At 34.7% G+C, this 15,525-nt stretch overlaps 1 long non-coding RNA gene across 1 annotated transcript; it reads right to left on the reverse strand.

Annotated features, from left to right (window-relative positions):
* Positions 1–822: 822 nt before the first annotated feature.
* Positions 823–15,324, reverse strand: LOC116660427. The gene is made up of 3 exons (XR_004315934.1): positions 15,247–15,324; positions 5,123–5,125; positions 823–834 (listed from the first exon to the last, which is right to left on the reverse strand). It is a non-coding gene; the product is annotated as an uncharacterized LOC116660427 (long non-coding RNA).
* Between the last annotated feature and the right edge of the window lie 201 nt (positions 15,325–15,525).

Here is a 15,525-nt window from a genome sequence, read left to right on the forward strand (position 1 = left end):
CCAGATTTGCATGGCACATGGGTTCCAAAAGCTCTAAGCATTATGCAGCAATTACTGTGTGATAACTTTTTTAGAGCAAAGAACTAGCCATTGCTCCAAAGCTCTGTTAGTTTCCTGTTTGGTCAACTGTGTGTTTTGCATAGATAATTTCATTGAATAAATACTATAAAATTAAGATTTAGCAATCTTTTTGCAACTTAGAAACTGAAAGAAAACTTGAAGGGTTACCTAGAAGATAACTTGTTTACAATTATGAAAGATTGCACACATAACAGAAGTAAAACTTCTCATGATTTTAATGATGCTCCAACTCACCCAGAGTCCAAGAAAAATAGAACCCAGGTTCTCATTCCTATGCATCTGTGCATCTTATTATTAGGAAAAAGTATTCCTTGTACATTTTAATTTAATCAATTTTCAATTTAATTGAAATTATTATTCCATAATAAATTGGAACAGACAGCCAGATTTTTCTCTGACATGTCAAAGGCCTTCAGAGACATGAAATCCTATGACTTGTAGGGGAGGAAAAATAATTTTCCCTCTCCCCTTCTAGAGTCTTGGTGACACCCTCCTGTAGTGAAAGGTAGATTAACAAACTGACGTTTCACAATGTGTATACCTCCTGTGCGGGGGAGATACCCAGGAAAACTGAGTAACTCCCCCAAATGGGAGTTATCACCGCCTTAAATACCATCTCCAGCTAAAGACAAAAGATGCTGGGAGGGTGGGAGGCCAAGGAGGAATATTTTGAGTGGCTAATTCTTTAGACTGCAGCTCCCTACACGTTTAAAATATTTTCTTCTTTTAAAATGATTGAGACTCTTCTGATCTCTCACAGACATAGAAAACAAACTTATGGTTACCAGTGGGGGAAAGGGATGGGAAGGGATACATTGGGAGTTTGAGATGGGCAGATACTAAGTAATATATATAAAACAGATGAACAAAAAGTTCATACTGTATAGCACAGGGAACTATATTCACTATCTTGTAGTAACTTCTGGTGAAAAAGTATGAAAATGAATATATGCATGTTCCTATATGACTCAAGTATTGTGCTGTACACCAGAAATTATCAGAACATTGCAAACTGATTATACTTCAAAAAAAAATACTATTCTGATCAAACATTAGTTTTCCTTTTTTAAGTCATTTCTGGCATAAGCTTTTATTTTCATTAGAAAATATCTCAGAATAATTTCTGGAAGTTAAAAATAACTTATTTAAAAACAAAGTCCAAACTGTTGCTGAACAAATCACATTGAGCTATTCTATTATCTAAACACCACCTGCTATGGTTCTTCCTCCATCCAGCCTCCTCATATCTTTCTACAATATAAATATACTTTATTTCAATTAAATTTTATCTCCTAGACATGCATAAGCACACATAAAAATTAGTGAAATTATTCAAGCCTTCTATGAATAACAGTAATCACATGCTTTTTTATAAGAGCACTAATTAAATATAATATTAAAAAATACATATAAAACCCAAGCCATAAGTATTCATGCAGCAGGCAACATAAGTAAATAATTTTGAGGACACAAACACGATAATAACCATCACCAGAATATTGAAAAGGCATACAACACACACAATTCTTTTTCTCTTAGTTAAATAGTATGTTACATAATAAATATTTTGAATCAAATATTGTACATATAGGACTTTATACAGAGAAAGCTATAAAAACTATGAGTGGGCTGATTTCTGGCAAGAAGATATTAAAAATGTCTTTATAGGGGGAAGGGTATAGCTCAAGTGGTAGAGCACATGCTCAGCATGCAAGAGGTCCCGGGTTCAATCCCTGGGACCTCCTCCAGGTGGAAATCAATGAGGAAACCTAATTACCTCCCTGTCAGAATCAAAATGTCTTTATAAATCCAAACCAGAAATAAATAAAAGCATGGTTTATGGGGGGAAATTTATACATGTAAATAATACACAGTGTAGTAATTTTGATGACAGGCTGTCTATGGGGTGTTAAGGCTGCGTAGAAAACGGTTATCATTTATTACAGTTCACATCTTTATTTTCATATTTTTTGTTCATAGGCTCAGATTTAAATCATTATATGATTATATCATTGATTTCGTTCTCATTTGATCACTACAGCTTTGTTACTAAGAAAGGTATATTTAAACTTTTTGACCTTTAGAACATGTTTCTTCTAAAAAGGATGATGCATAAATTGATCAGTATAGTTAGATATTTGTTCCGGTGTAGAACATTAATGGATATTGATGGCCTTGTATTATGAATACATGAATTAATGCACCAGATGGCTTAATTGTTTCATAATTTTATAATATTGTAAAATGTCCATATGTTTACAATATACTCAGTTTAAACAATGTTCATTTCTAGTAAACATTAAAAAAGCTATAAAATTAATGAGCTGATTTAATTCTAAATATATGCATGATAGTCAAGAACTCATCCTGTTTTCTATAACTAATTATAAACTGATGTCTGCTTATTTTTTAAAGTTTTTTTAAGTGATTTTTACATAAATAATTAGTAGAATGCCATATTATTATTTCAAACCAATGTCTGTCATCAGTTCTTTTTAAGTGTTCATTTGTTCCCTTATGAAAAATATTTTGACACTTATATTTCTGACACAGTTCTATGGTGCTGTATGAAAGAACTAACAGTGTATGATATGAATCCTGTTTTCAAAGTGATTACAATCTAGATTAAGAATGCGAGGGAATGCATGAAAAGTGAATCAGATTCAGTTACTATGTGGAAGATATAAATGGATTTTATAAAATAGGTAATTTAGTAAAGGCATAAAAAATAAGTTAAGAATATTATGTGTGTGTGAAATGAGGGCAGAAAAGTTACCCGGAGGTTAGGAACTAAACAGACTTAGAGGTGGGAATCTGCGTAAATATATTTAGCTACAGCTCAGATATTGTGTCACTAGATATATTTGGGAGCTCAGAACAAGCCTGTATTGCAACTCAGCAGCTTGTATACGTATAATGGGGACTGTCGAAGAATATGCATAAAGTGTCTTGACAATATGATGTTTATTTTAACAGCAAAATTAGAGTTGGTTTAACATTTGTTTATTTCAATGTGCTTAACAGTGTCCTAGGGGGGAAATATTACTAAACATTCACTATAAACCTGGAGAAGTAGGAGCTGTTATTTCATTTCTGGCAACAAATGAGCGAACCTAAGGTTCAGGGAGGCAGCATAGCATAGAGGTTAAACCCGAGATGGATCTAGAACCAGGTTTTGAAAGCCAGCTCTGACACTAAGTGTGTGGTCTGCAGGTTCCGCCTTTACCCTGATGATTGGTACCTTTGGGAGAAGAGCCACTAGTCCACCAACAGTTAATTTATGGTTAATTGATACATTTAGCACCCCATATTTTCAGGAGAGATGTGTTATGGAGCATGCATCAGCAGGTTCCATTGAAATGGAAATTGTCAAATACTTACTTAGATATGTAGTGACGGTCTGTGTTCAAAACAAAACACTCAGTTTTTTGGTAAGAGATGTTCCTTCAACATTTTATAGTCCAGTGGATTGAATATCCAGTTTTCTCATTCATTACATCTGAAAAAATGAATATGTTTATGATTTTTATTGTTTAACAAGATTAATATAATTAGCAGAGAAGCCATCTCCTAGGCAAAATTTGAAATAAACACACCAGAAAATACTTACATCACTTCCGTAATCAGAACTAGTAATTATGGGACTAAGCACTGGAAACTAAGCCTTAAAAATAGCAAGCATTTGCCGATCTAATGCAGTAAAGTATCATGTTCTTGAATAGCATGTTCATGTGGTAATGAATGCAGCACACAGTTTGCTTACATTGTTTAGAAAAGTTCTCAATGACAGAAAAGGATGGTTTGGTATCTTTAGTATCTTACTGACTCAAACTGCCAGCCCCAGCAGTGTGAGTGATTTTGAGGATTTTTTTTCTCTAAAATTAGCCAATCCCTATCACTGTAAGATTTTATCTACATTAGGAAATACAGCCTGTTATTTCTTTTAAATATAGAAATCAACATAACTTACCAGTTCTAGAATGTTTTTTGTAACACATGAACCTACTCCCCTGTGCTTTGACAAACACCCCTCTATGTAAGTATAAACTATTGTTTGAAACTGTTACAAATGATTCGTGCCATTGCTCCTGTAAATGTAAATCTAAGAGGAATTCCTTTATCAAGCTTAAGATTATAAAAATAGTTACTTGAAAAATTTGATCCATTTAGTACATTTTCACATTGTAAATTTTAGCACATTTACATTTTATAGTTATAATCCATTTAGTTTGGCATACAATTCATTTTATCAGTATAAAAGGATACTATAAATGCCAATTACAGAGCCTTAAAATGTAGGTTCTAGAACAAAGCACATCCACATTTGTAGATGTACAGAAAATTATGTTTAAATGAAAAGAAAACTTTTATAGTGATCAAAATATCAGGAAAGTATGTTTAGACAATCCCCAGTAAGTAAATCTATTAGTGAAAGTGATGAGGAGATGACTGGTGTGTAGATGAGTGGTCAGAATGAAAGGAGGACACATAATACATGCTGCAGTGATGGACTAAATGCCAGACGATAGATGGTTGAAAAGATAATTGAGAAATGATAGGTAGATGTTGGCAGAAATGGGAATGAATTATAAAACTTGTTTTTCAACTGATGTTCTTCCTTTTCTTGTTTGTATTTAGAGCTCCTTTAGAGATAACAGAAACATGCAGAGAGAGACATGTGTTTATCCCGAGTTCTTTTAGCATAAATCAGACCATCCCTGCTTACCTGTGGGTCTCTTCCATTAGAAAAGAACACATGTATCATGCTGTTCTTTATGCTTTTTAAGGTACCCTTTCTTTTTTTGTGGGGGTGGGGTAGGTAATTAAGCTTATTTATTTAATTATCTTTTAATGGGGGTACTGGGGATTGAACCCAGGACCTTATGCACACTAAGCATGCACTTTACCATTGAGATACACCCTCCCCATGTTCTTTATGCTCTTTAAAGGAAGGGCTGAAGAGATTAGAAGAGTGAAAAGGAAAAAGAAAGATCAAGAGAAAATATGGAGGAAGAGAAAAAAAAAAGTGAGTGTTTCTGACGATCTCCAAGTAGAAGGGATTATAGTACCAGCTGTGTAGTGACCTAAAAATGAGCCTGGCAGTAGAAATTGAGAAAAATGGGAATTTGAAGATAAAATTGACATATCATATGAGTATCTGGGGTCCTCAAATTATTTCCTGTAGCCTGTTGTGTTCATGTGGTTCAGAAAGCATCTCTTCTGTTTTCCTGAATTAGGTGCACCGATTATGTGTGTGATCACAGTTTCAGTGAATTCAAATCACCTCTTTCTAGCAAAATAATCTGAAATGTGTACCATGTATTCCCTGTTAGGGAGTAAGTCCATAGAGGATGAGAATAAATATATAATTTTTAACAATATGTAATCATACAACAATAATTCAGAGCTTTGTTATACTAAAAAATAAAATTATTGGCTATCTCAATGTTCTCTGCCTAATTTTTCTGGATTTGTCGAGTCTTAGTTTAAAGTACACAAATATGAATCAAAGAAGAGAATATAGTTTACATAACCAGAACTTATTGTTCTCAAATAAGTAAGTACTCAATAAATAATTGATTATAAATATGTTAACAACAGTTTTTACTTTCTAGTTCATGTCAGTTTTCAATACTTATAGCTAATGATTATAGGTACTGATTTGTGTGTGTGCTAACAAAAATGTAATGATGAGTGCTTCTGTAACAAAAATGCAAATCATAAAATTTGGTGTTTTAATGTCATTAAACTCTATTTCCAGGAGTCTGGAAATTTCTTATTAAATATTTATTAAAATCCAGTTTCTGGGGTAGAACTTAAATGTGTTGAAAGAAATAGATACATTTTTCACACGAAGATCTTATTAGGGTGAAATTGTATTCTGCTCAGTCTGGGTAACGTGGCACATCAGTATCTTAAGCAACGGAGAACTTTTACATTTAATGTCTTCACTAGGTAATGGAATGGAATATGGAAATATTTCTACAGGTTTGGGGTCTCTTTTTTTCCTTCAGTTCAGTGCAAAGCTGAGATGATGCACAAGCATATTACTGCAGCTACATCACAGCACATAATAAATGAAATCATATAAGGAGAGATAAAAATGCCTCTTGATAGCTTCCTCTGTCAGCATGTTAAAAGATTATTGATGGTAGAAATCTAAAAGCTTGAGGACAGCTAAGGGACCAAAAGAGACAACTTAAATGGAAAAAATAAAAGCCATCCCAATTTGCTTCCCTCAAATTGGTGAGCGACTGAAAATGTGTCCAAATAAGGCTATAGCCAAGAAAGTAAATGCTTCCCTCAAAATTAAAAAAAAAAAAAGGTAATATCTATACAATAATAAATAACATTTTGAAGGAGGAGGAAATGAACCAACATCCCTGATACTAAAACTGTCTACTGATTCTTTCTGACTAAGAAATCCTGCAATTTGCTTTCTCTCCCATACTGCTTTTTAGGCTAAGCAACCCACAAACATTTAATAGCTTTAACCAGGAACAAGGTAATGAGCCGATAATCTCAGAAAAATAGGTAGACCTTCGGCAGTTCCCCCATGACATGATGCCAGAAAGATCCATCAAGCTAAAGGGGAAAGTAGCAACACCCAGTAAAGTGTCCTGATTTATTTTTACCTTTTCTGATCGTCCAGGTTTTTTGGTTTTTGTTTTTTCCCTATAAAATGTCAAGATCCTGCCTCCAAAATGTAGTCATAGTCTCTAAGGTCTGAGACTGCATTGACTCTCCTTTGCCTGGAAAAACAATAAAGCTGTTCCTTTTCTCCCAAAACTCTGTCTCTGAGTCTCAGTCTGGCTCTGTTAGAGCAGGCAAGTAGCTAGATATGAGCAGAGAAAGGGGGACATGGGCCAAATGGCAGAAAACTACACATCTTGTGAACAGCAGGGGTCCTTGGACAGACGAAGAAAAACAGGATCCTCTGGACTAATTGAAAAATACCTTCTGGGTTGACAAGCATCCTTGAGGCAGAAGGGTGGGACAGGACAGTAATCCACACCATCTTAATGTAACCTTTTGATCATTATGACTTCCATCCAAATGTAACCCTTTGTTCATTATGACCCCTTCCAACTTCCCAATTGAGACTAAATAAGGACAAAAAATCCCTCCTCCCCACCTGGGAAGGTGGAGATGGGATGAAGATCAGGAAGGATGACCTTGCCAATGAACATTCTGCCCATTCATTTTTACACCCATATATGGAGCTTGCCAAGGAAACTCAGGGCAGCTACCCACCTGGGTCTTTCCTTGGCAGCATACTATCTATCCCTTAATAAATCTTTGCTTTGCTTTCTTGACCTCCATGTCTTGTTTCTGAATTCTTTTTTGCTATAAGACAAGAATCTCTCACTGACAACATCTATTAGGGTGCAAAGGCTGGTTTTGCAGCAACAATTTTACACACATACTTCATAATAAATGAATATGACAACAGAATACTAATCTGATACAGCTCTTCTATAATAATGAAATTTTAGCATATTAAAACAAGGGCTAGAAATTTTGTTAAGCAATGAAAGATTAAAATAGACAGACATTAGGAGTTTTGGTGATGAAAAGGAAACATATAAAGGGAACAGGGAATGGACCAATATTTTTTGTGAAGTGACAAACTATGGGGTGGTGATTTTAAGATATTTTGAAGTAACTGATGTAAGATGACCAATGAATATGTTCAAAACTTCATCCTCTTTTCCTATTTTAATAATATGGCTTTTGGTTATTTTCATTTTCTCACAATCACTAGAGAAAGTAAACTTGGTAAAAGCCCAACTGAGGCTACATATTATAAATGGATAATTTTATTATATTGATTTTTAAGGATATACAACTAAGTTGAACTCTATTAAAAAAGCATATGTAGCTGTGAAGGTGATATTTTAAAAAAAGTGTATATGCTGGAGAAGATGAAATTTATTTCTGAAACCGAGAATTAAAAAAAAAAACTGTGCTTTGAGATATTTTTAAAATACTAAAAAGAACAAAGTTGTTATTAGGAGGGACTAGTGAACGGAGTTACTTATGCCTGTCTTCGGATCTTCAAAAGAGATCATTGAAAAATGCTATTCCAAGAGAGCCCAGAAATGAACCCACAAACTTTTAGTCAACTCATCTTTGACAAAGGAGGCAAGAATATACATTGGAATAAAGACAGTCTCTTCAGCAAATGGTGTTGGGAAAACTGGACAGCAGCATGTAAAACAATGAAGCTAGAACACTCCCTTACACCATATACAAAAATCAACTCAAAATGGATTAAATACTTAATCATAAGACAAGATACAATAAACCTCCTAGAGGAAAACATAGGCAAAACATTATCTGACATACATCTCAAAAATTTTCTCCTAGAAGAAATAAAAGCAAGAATAAACAAATGGGACCTAATGAAACTTACAAGCTTCTGCACAGCAAAGGAAACCAGAAATAAAACAAGAAGAAAACCTACGGAATGGGAGAAAATTTTTGCAAGTGAAACCGACAAAGGCTTGATCTCCAGAATATATAAGCAGCTCATACGACTCAATAAGAAAAAAATAAACAACCCAATCCAAAAATGGGCAGAAGACCTAAACAAGCAATTCTCCAAGGAAGACATACAAATGATCAAAAAGCACATGAAAAAATGCTCAGTATCACTAATTATCAGAGAAATGCAAATCAAAACTACAAGGAGGTATCACCTCACACCAGTCAGAATGGCCATCATTCAAAAATCCACAAATGACAAATGCTGGAGAGGCTGTGCAGAAAGGGGAACCCTCCTACACTGCTGGTGGGAATGCAGTTTGGTGCAGCCACAATGGAAAACAGTGTGGAGATTCCTCAAAAGACTAGGAATAGACTTACCATATGACCCAGGAATCCCACTCCTGGGCTTGTATCCAGAAGGAAATCTACTTCAGGATGACACCTGCACCCCAATGTTCATAGCAGCACTATTTACAATAGCCAAAACATGGAAACAGCCTAAATGTCCATCAACAGGTGACTGGATAAAGAAGAAGTGGTATATTTATACAATGGAATACTACTCAGCCATAAAAACCGACAACATAATGCCATTTGCAGCAACATGGATGCTCCTGGAGAATGTCATTCTAAGTGAAGTAAGCCAGAAAGAGAAAGAAAAATACCATATGAGATCACTCATATGTGGAATCTAAAACACAAAAACAAAAACAAACAAACAAACAAAAACAAAGCGTAAATAAAGGACAGAAATAGACTCACAGACAGAGAATACAGACTTGTGGTTACCAGGGTGGTGGAGGGTGGGAAGGGATAGACTGGGATTTCAAAATTGTAGAATAGACTACACTGTATAGCACAGGGAAATATACACAAAATGTTATGATAACTCACAGAGAAAAAAATGTGACAATGAGTGTGTATATGTCCATGAATAACTGAAAAATTGTGCTGAACACTAGGAATTTGACACAACATTGTAAAATGATTATAAATCAATAAAAAATGTTAAAAAAAAAAAAGAAAAATGCTATTCCATTATCCATACAGGAGTACAACAAAGAAAATTTAGCAGGTATTTGGTCTAAAGACCTTGGCAAGTCCTAAAGAGATGACTTTCCTCTGAGAGATTTGTACCTAAGTTTAAAACATTGGCTTTAATTTCTAGGATAGAGGGCATTCACATAAAAAGCACATAGAAAAACTTTGAATATGTGGAAAAGGTTAGAACAGGAAATATATTTTAAATAATGTTTATTTTCCTGAAAGAAGGGTTGAAGGGTAGCTTATTGTGATTTGTCCCAGCAGGTTCAAATTCAGAGAAGCAAAAATAGAGTTAAATAATGATTATTTACCCCAAAATGACACTAGCGTCAAATTCTCAAGTAGAAGTGATAATGTTGTAGCTATTTCTAATAATTAGCTGGTAATGTCAGGAAAGGTCCTGGTTAAAGATTACCAGAACTGTTGGCTGGAGAACACTTTCTTGCAGTAGCAATGGTGTTTGTTGAGGAATGAATCTTGCAAAATAGAGCTGCTTTGCAATTGATCTAAGGAGTTTCAGATTGAATAAACCATCTTTAATTCTACAGCTTCAAAAATTTTCATTGTGTGCACACTGAAATTCAGATCATAGGCAATATTCTTTGGGATACTATGTATTCTTTGTTATGTCTGATCTTTTGAAGTAATATACTTTGTATTTTTTAATTTTATTTATTTATTTATTTTTAGCATAAAGGGTGAGGGACCTTTTCAGCAAATGTGGTTAAGAGTTGGAGTTCAATATAGAATACTTTCAGGAAAAATTAAGTAAATCACAGCCAGGGAGAACTTCCTTTCTAATTTCTACCTCATCACTAAGGGTCAAGATTTGGTTTCACTGTTTGACCTAATCCCTCTCCTTCAGACCATGCAGTTTGTTTCTTCTTGTTTACATGGTTTTACTAAAAGTGAAAGCAACCATCCCAACTGGCAGGCATTTGCACAAGAAACAGGTATCTGTCAATCCAGAAATACAATAGCTACGCCACATATGAAAGTCAGATATTCCTAGCGGGTTCTTGGTAAAGTATTTGGACCTTCTAAATCACTCCCCCTGTTTCTAGAATAATCATTGCTGACCATTATCTGCTTCTGGAATAGGCGAGGAAACAAAATGAGAGACAGCTGTTTTATGTTCAGAACTGGTGTTCAGGTAGAAAATAATATGACTTGATATTCCTGATGGAGATTTATTCCAATCTGATTATTTTATTTAAAATAAACAAAGAACTTTATCTTATTTTGCATGCGCCAGTATTATACTTCCTTCAAGTTTAGGAATTTGCTTATTAAAATTGTGCTTGATCACTGACCTGTTAGTCTGGTCCAGGGGGAGTAGCTGTTTCTCTAAGTACTAGCAGATGAAGAGGGGCAGTGACATTTACACATGCAAGCCTTCCTGTGCCAGGAAACAATTGTTGTCACTCAACAGTGACAGATCTTCTGCTGCAGGGAATCGGGAAGGTATCACTCATTTTAAGCACAGGTACCACCCAATGCATAAAGAGTTTCAAGGAAACAATCAACACACCTCTCTTTCTCTCTGATTCATGTTTCAGAAATCTTTTTCTGAGTCAACGTCCCATTATTTCATTTTTTATCTTTCTTTGAAAATTGTATTTAAAATTGCACCTTTTTCTGAGCCCCTACCACTTTTCTCCTATTAGCCAATTTTATACTTTCCCTTCCCCAGAGATAATCACCATTGTCTGCTCTGTGTTTATCTTTCTAGATTTTTTTTCTTCCAATATATTTATTTGTCACTGATATATGTATGTGTACTTATATACATGTACAGAAAATGTATACTTATATATGTTTGCATAATTTTCCATTATGTGTGTGTATTATTTTTCATGAATAGGATCAGGTCACATGCACCATTCCATGACTTTCCTATCACGTAAAAACATTCCATGGAGATTATTCCCTGTCAGTCCATTTATTACTTTCTGATCACTGCATAATATTCCATAAGATGGCAGTAGCTCATTTAACAATTCTACTGGTGATCATTTGGTTACTTCTAGTTACTTATTAACATGCACAAATCTATAATGAGCTTTCTCTAGAAAGGGGACTCATAACAGAACTGCTGTGTTAAAGGCTGTATACAACAGATAGCACCAAATGATCTTTTAAAGGCGCTATAAATTTTTGCTTCCGCCAAAGTCTATAGAATTACTTGTCTCTTCACATTCTCACCAACCTTGAATGTGATTGACATATTTTTATTTTAAATTTATACCATTCTAATGGTAGAAATACCACTACTTCTTTGTTTCCTTAACTTCCTAGATGACTGTGGAGGTTGAAAATATTTGTCTCTGATTCTTAGGCATTTGTATTTCTTTCTTTTTCAATTGTCTGCTCATAATCTTTGCTCATTTTGTCTTATCCATTTAGATATTTTATTGAATTGTTGTAAATGAATGTTATATGTATTTTGACTAGATTTGGGGCTTTTATTAGATTCACTTTGTGATCTGAAATATAACAAAATTTCCTGTGTGATTTATGTGTACTTGAATAGAAAGACCATTTTATGTGTAAAGTATATGTTCTAAGCCAAGTTTACAGCCACATTATACATAATTTTTTCTCTAAATAGGACCAAAGAGGATCTTTTAGTGAACCATTAATGTTAAAACTCTAGGAGATTAGTGAAAATTTAGAAAATTTGCTCTAGACAATGTTAGAAGATGCAATGAGGAACTAGATAAAAATGTAAGCCAGCATTTAACAGCTGAATATACCCACACAACTGTGCAGTGTTTGAGATCAACAAGCAAAGACCTAGCTGAAGAATGCATATAAAACTGTGTGTGTGGGCGCAGGAGAATTTAGCAACACTAGCAGTGATTAACAAAGAATGGGAATAACCCAGTCTTTGGAAAACCACAGCAGAGTAATTATGATTGGTCTGACACCAAGAACCATCTTAATTGTAAAGCAGTATCTTCTGAGATCAGTAATTCTCATCCACCTCCAGCATAAGTCAGAGTTAGTGGTGATTTACTCTTGATTTGGACACTCATTCTAATACCTTTTCATTATACGATAAAAGAACATAACTAAAAGAAAACTATGTGAAGAAAATGAAGTCTACATGATTGAATAAGCTTGGTTACAAGGAGCTGTGAGTTGTTTTCTTGTGCGTCTTTATGATAAAGGGACTGGGATTCTCTGAAAGGGCCTCTCTCAGGACAGACATGAATTCCATAAACCACCCCCCTCCAAAATAAAAAATACACACATGCTTCCAGTAGCCCTGTGGGCTTTGTGAGTAACTAGACTGTGACTGTTCAAACGATGGTGATAATATTGGTTTTGAGACAGGATGGAAGGGGGCAGGGCACAGCCACTCAAGGAATGACAGCAATTTAACTGGTGGAAGCTTCAACTCTCAGTTGACCTTGAGGATTAAGCCAGAGGTTTGACTTCTAGTAGAACTTGAGCCTCATTATATGCTCATTGTAGCATTAGCATGGTAAATAACATGCCCACAGGCACCAAGACAGCCCCAAGGATAACCGAAAAAGGCCAAAGAATGGGCGGTGGCCCAATTCCTGGCAATCTCAGCCCCTTCCCCAGGGTAGCTGGAATGGTGCCACCTGTAGGTGTGTGAAGCTACTGAGCCCATAAAAACTGGCAACACCAAGCCTAACAGCCCTTTTTCTCTCCTTCCTCTTTGGAAACAGCCCGCACTCTGTCTATGGAGCGTGTATCTACTTTACTTCAACCTGAGCACCCAACTCCCACCCCTCTTTCCTTGCCTTTCTCTTGCCTTACACTCTATGCAGTATGTATCTCTCTAAATAAATCTACCTTTACGCAACTGTGGATCGCACTTGAATTCTTTCCTTATGAAGCCAAGGACCCACACCTGGTGGGGCACGTCCCAGGGGCTCAGCTGAGACCTGGGACATGGCCCTCCTCACACCCCACATCTGTTTTCCTGCATCAGTATGGTGAACTTCTTTTTGCCCCCTTTGTGCTATTGGGTGAACCACTAACTGATATACTTGCCTGCATTTATGATTACGGTCTGCTTGGAATATTCTGAGAATGTCCTCACAAGAGAAATATCAGAGGCAAATTTTAATACTGCTAGATATTGAAACATCTTTTTTTCTTTTTTTTCCCCATTTTACTCAAATATTTACTGTGCTGGAAATTGATCTAACTAAATTATTTCTATGTTTTAAATAGAAGTACAAAATAGAGGGAGGAAGAAAAAAGGCAAAACAAGTACTGCCAAAAATGTGTAATAAAAATGTGAAAAACTCATTGCAGAATCCAACCAATAATTATTATGAACATTCAACCAACAGTCAAATTATTTCTTTTATACAGCAGAACTCTTTTTTAAAAAATTAGTTAAATTATAATGTACAAGTAATTTTCAGTGAATTTTGTGAAGATTTTAACTTCTGCCAATGAAGATTGAAAAGTGGCTCTAATAATGCATTCTCACAAGAGTCAAGAAAGTATCTTTTTTACATCTGATTGCAGTTGTATCTTACAAATCTTGAGCTAAATTATAGCTATCATTCCTCTTAAATGTCATCCAAAAATTGAATTAAATTGCCTTAGGTCTTTTTATTGTTAGTGCAAAACACAAATTAATTTTTTTCCACATCTTGTAAAGGGATGGAGGTCAATGGGGAAAGAAAAAAAAAAAAACATGTATTCAGAGATATTTGAATAAACTCTTTTGTATCTGTATCTATTTCTGCTGCATTTGAATTGAAATTTCACAGTATAGAAATTTAAATCTCTAGATAATTATGCAAATAAGTTGTCACATTCAGGTATGCTATCTTTTCAGATTGTTTTGAAGATTGTGTTTATTGCTAAATATAAAGAATGAATAATGGTGGGGGGTGGAGGGGATGGGGGAGGGTATAGCTCAGTGGTAGAGCCCCCTGCTTAGCAGGCATGAGGGCCTGGGTTCAATCCCCAGTACCTCCATTCATTAAATAAATAAAGTCTAACCCTTGCCCCCCCAAAAAGAATTTAATTAAAAAAAAGAATGAATAATAGGGAGCATTTTCTTCTTGATGTCAAAATTCATGTTTTAGGAGAAGTAACCAGTTGAAAACAATCAATTCAATGCTGGGAACAGCTGCAGTATGCCATTATGGAACACAATAAATTCAAATTAATTAATCCAAAATGAATTACAAATTATTTTTGTAAACCACACATTGATCCTTAAGGGTTATTTAAACAGCTGAACTTGATGTCATTTGCCCCATCTGCCACAACAGATGCTTTATTCCAATATGAATATTAAATGAATTTTGAAGGCAATTTCCATAATTGTGAGAAACATTTGCAAAATGAAGAAAAGACGACAGTTTTCCTCTTGACTGGGAATAGTTTTTTTGTAAATTTTATCATGAAAGATATTAAAAATATAGAGCATAACATAAATCTGAGTTTAGCTGCAGAACACAGAAATAGTAAATATCCTTCACAAAGATAATTTTCAGCATCACCCTTTTCTCATAGATTATTTAAGCCCTTTACACATTAGTTGTACTTGTAATATTTTTTTTAAATTTTTTGGGAAGTAAGTAGATTGATTGATTGATGATTGATTGATTGATTGATTGATTTACTTACTTTATGGAGGTACTGGGGATTGAACCCAGGACCTAGTGCATACTAAGCACACATTCTATCAGTGAGCTACACCATCCCCCTCACTGCAATATTTTGATTGAATTTACTACCTTCTTTGTAAATGACACATTTCAAGTTTACCATGAGTTAAATTTGGATTCATGTTTTTCTTCTGATTTTGACAAAACTGTTGGAGAAAATCAGATTTGGCATATAGTTACCTTCTATTTTCGTTGAGAAAAATTCTCAAAGTCTTATACCACCATAAGGGGTTCCTAG

The sequence above is a fragment of the Camelus ferus genome, chromosome 29 (assembly GCF_009834535.1).
Source record: "Camelus ferus isolate YT-003-E chromosome 29, BCGSAC_Cfer_1.0, whole genome shotgun sequence".
Classification (NCBI taxonomy): domain Eukaryota; kingdom Metazoa; phylum Chordata; class Mammalia; order Artiodactyla; family Camelidae; genus Camelus; species Camelus ferus.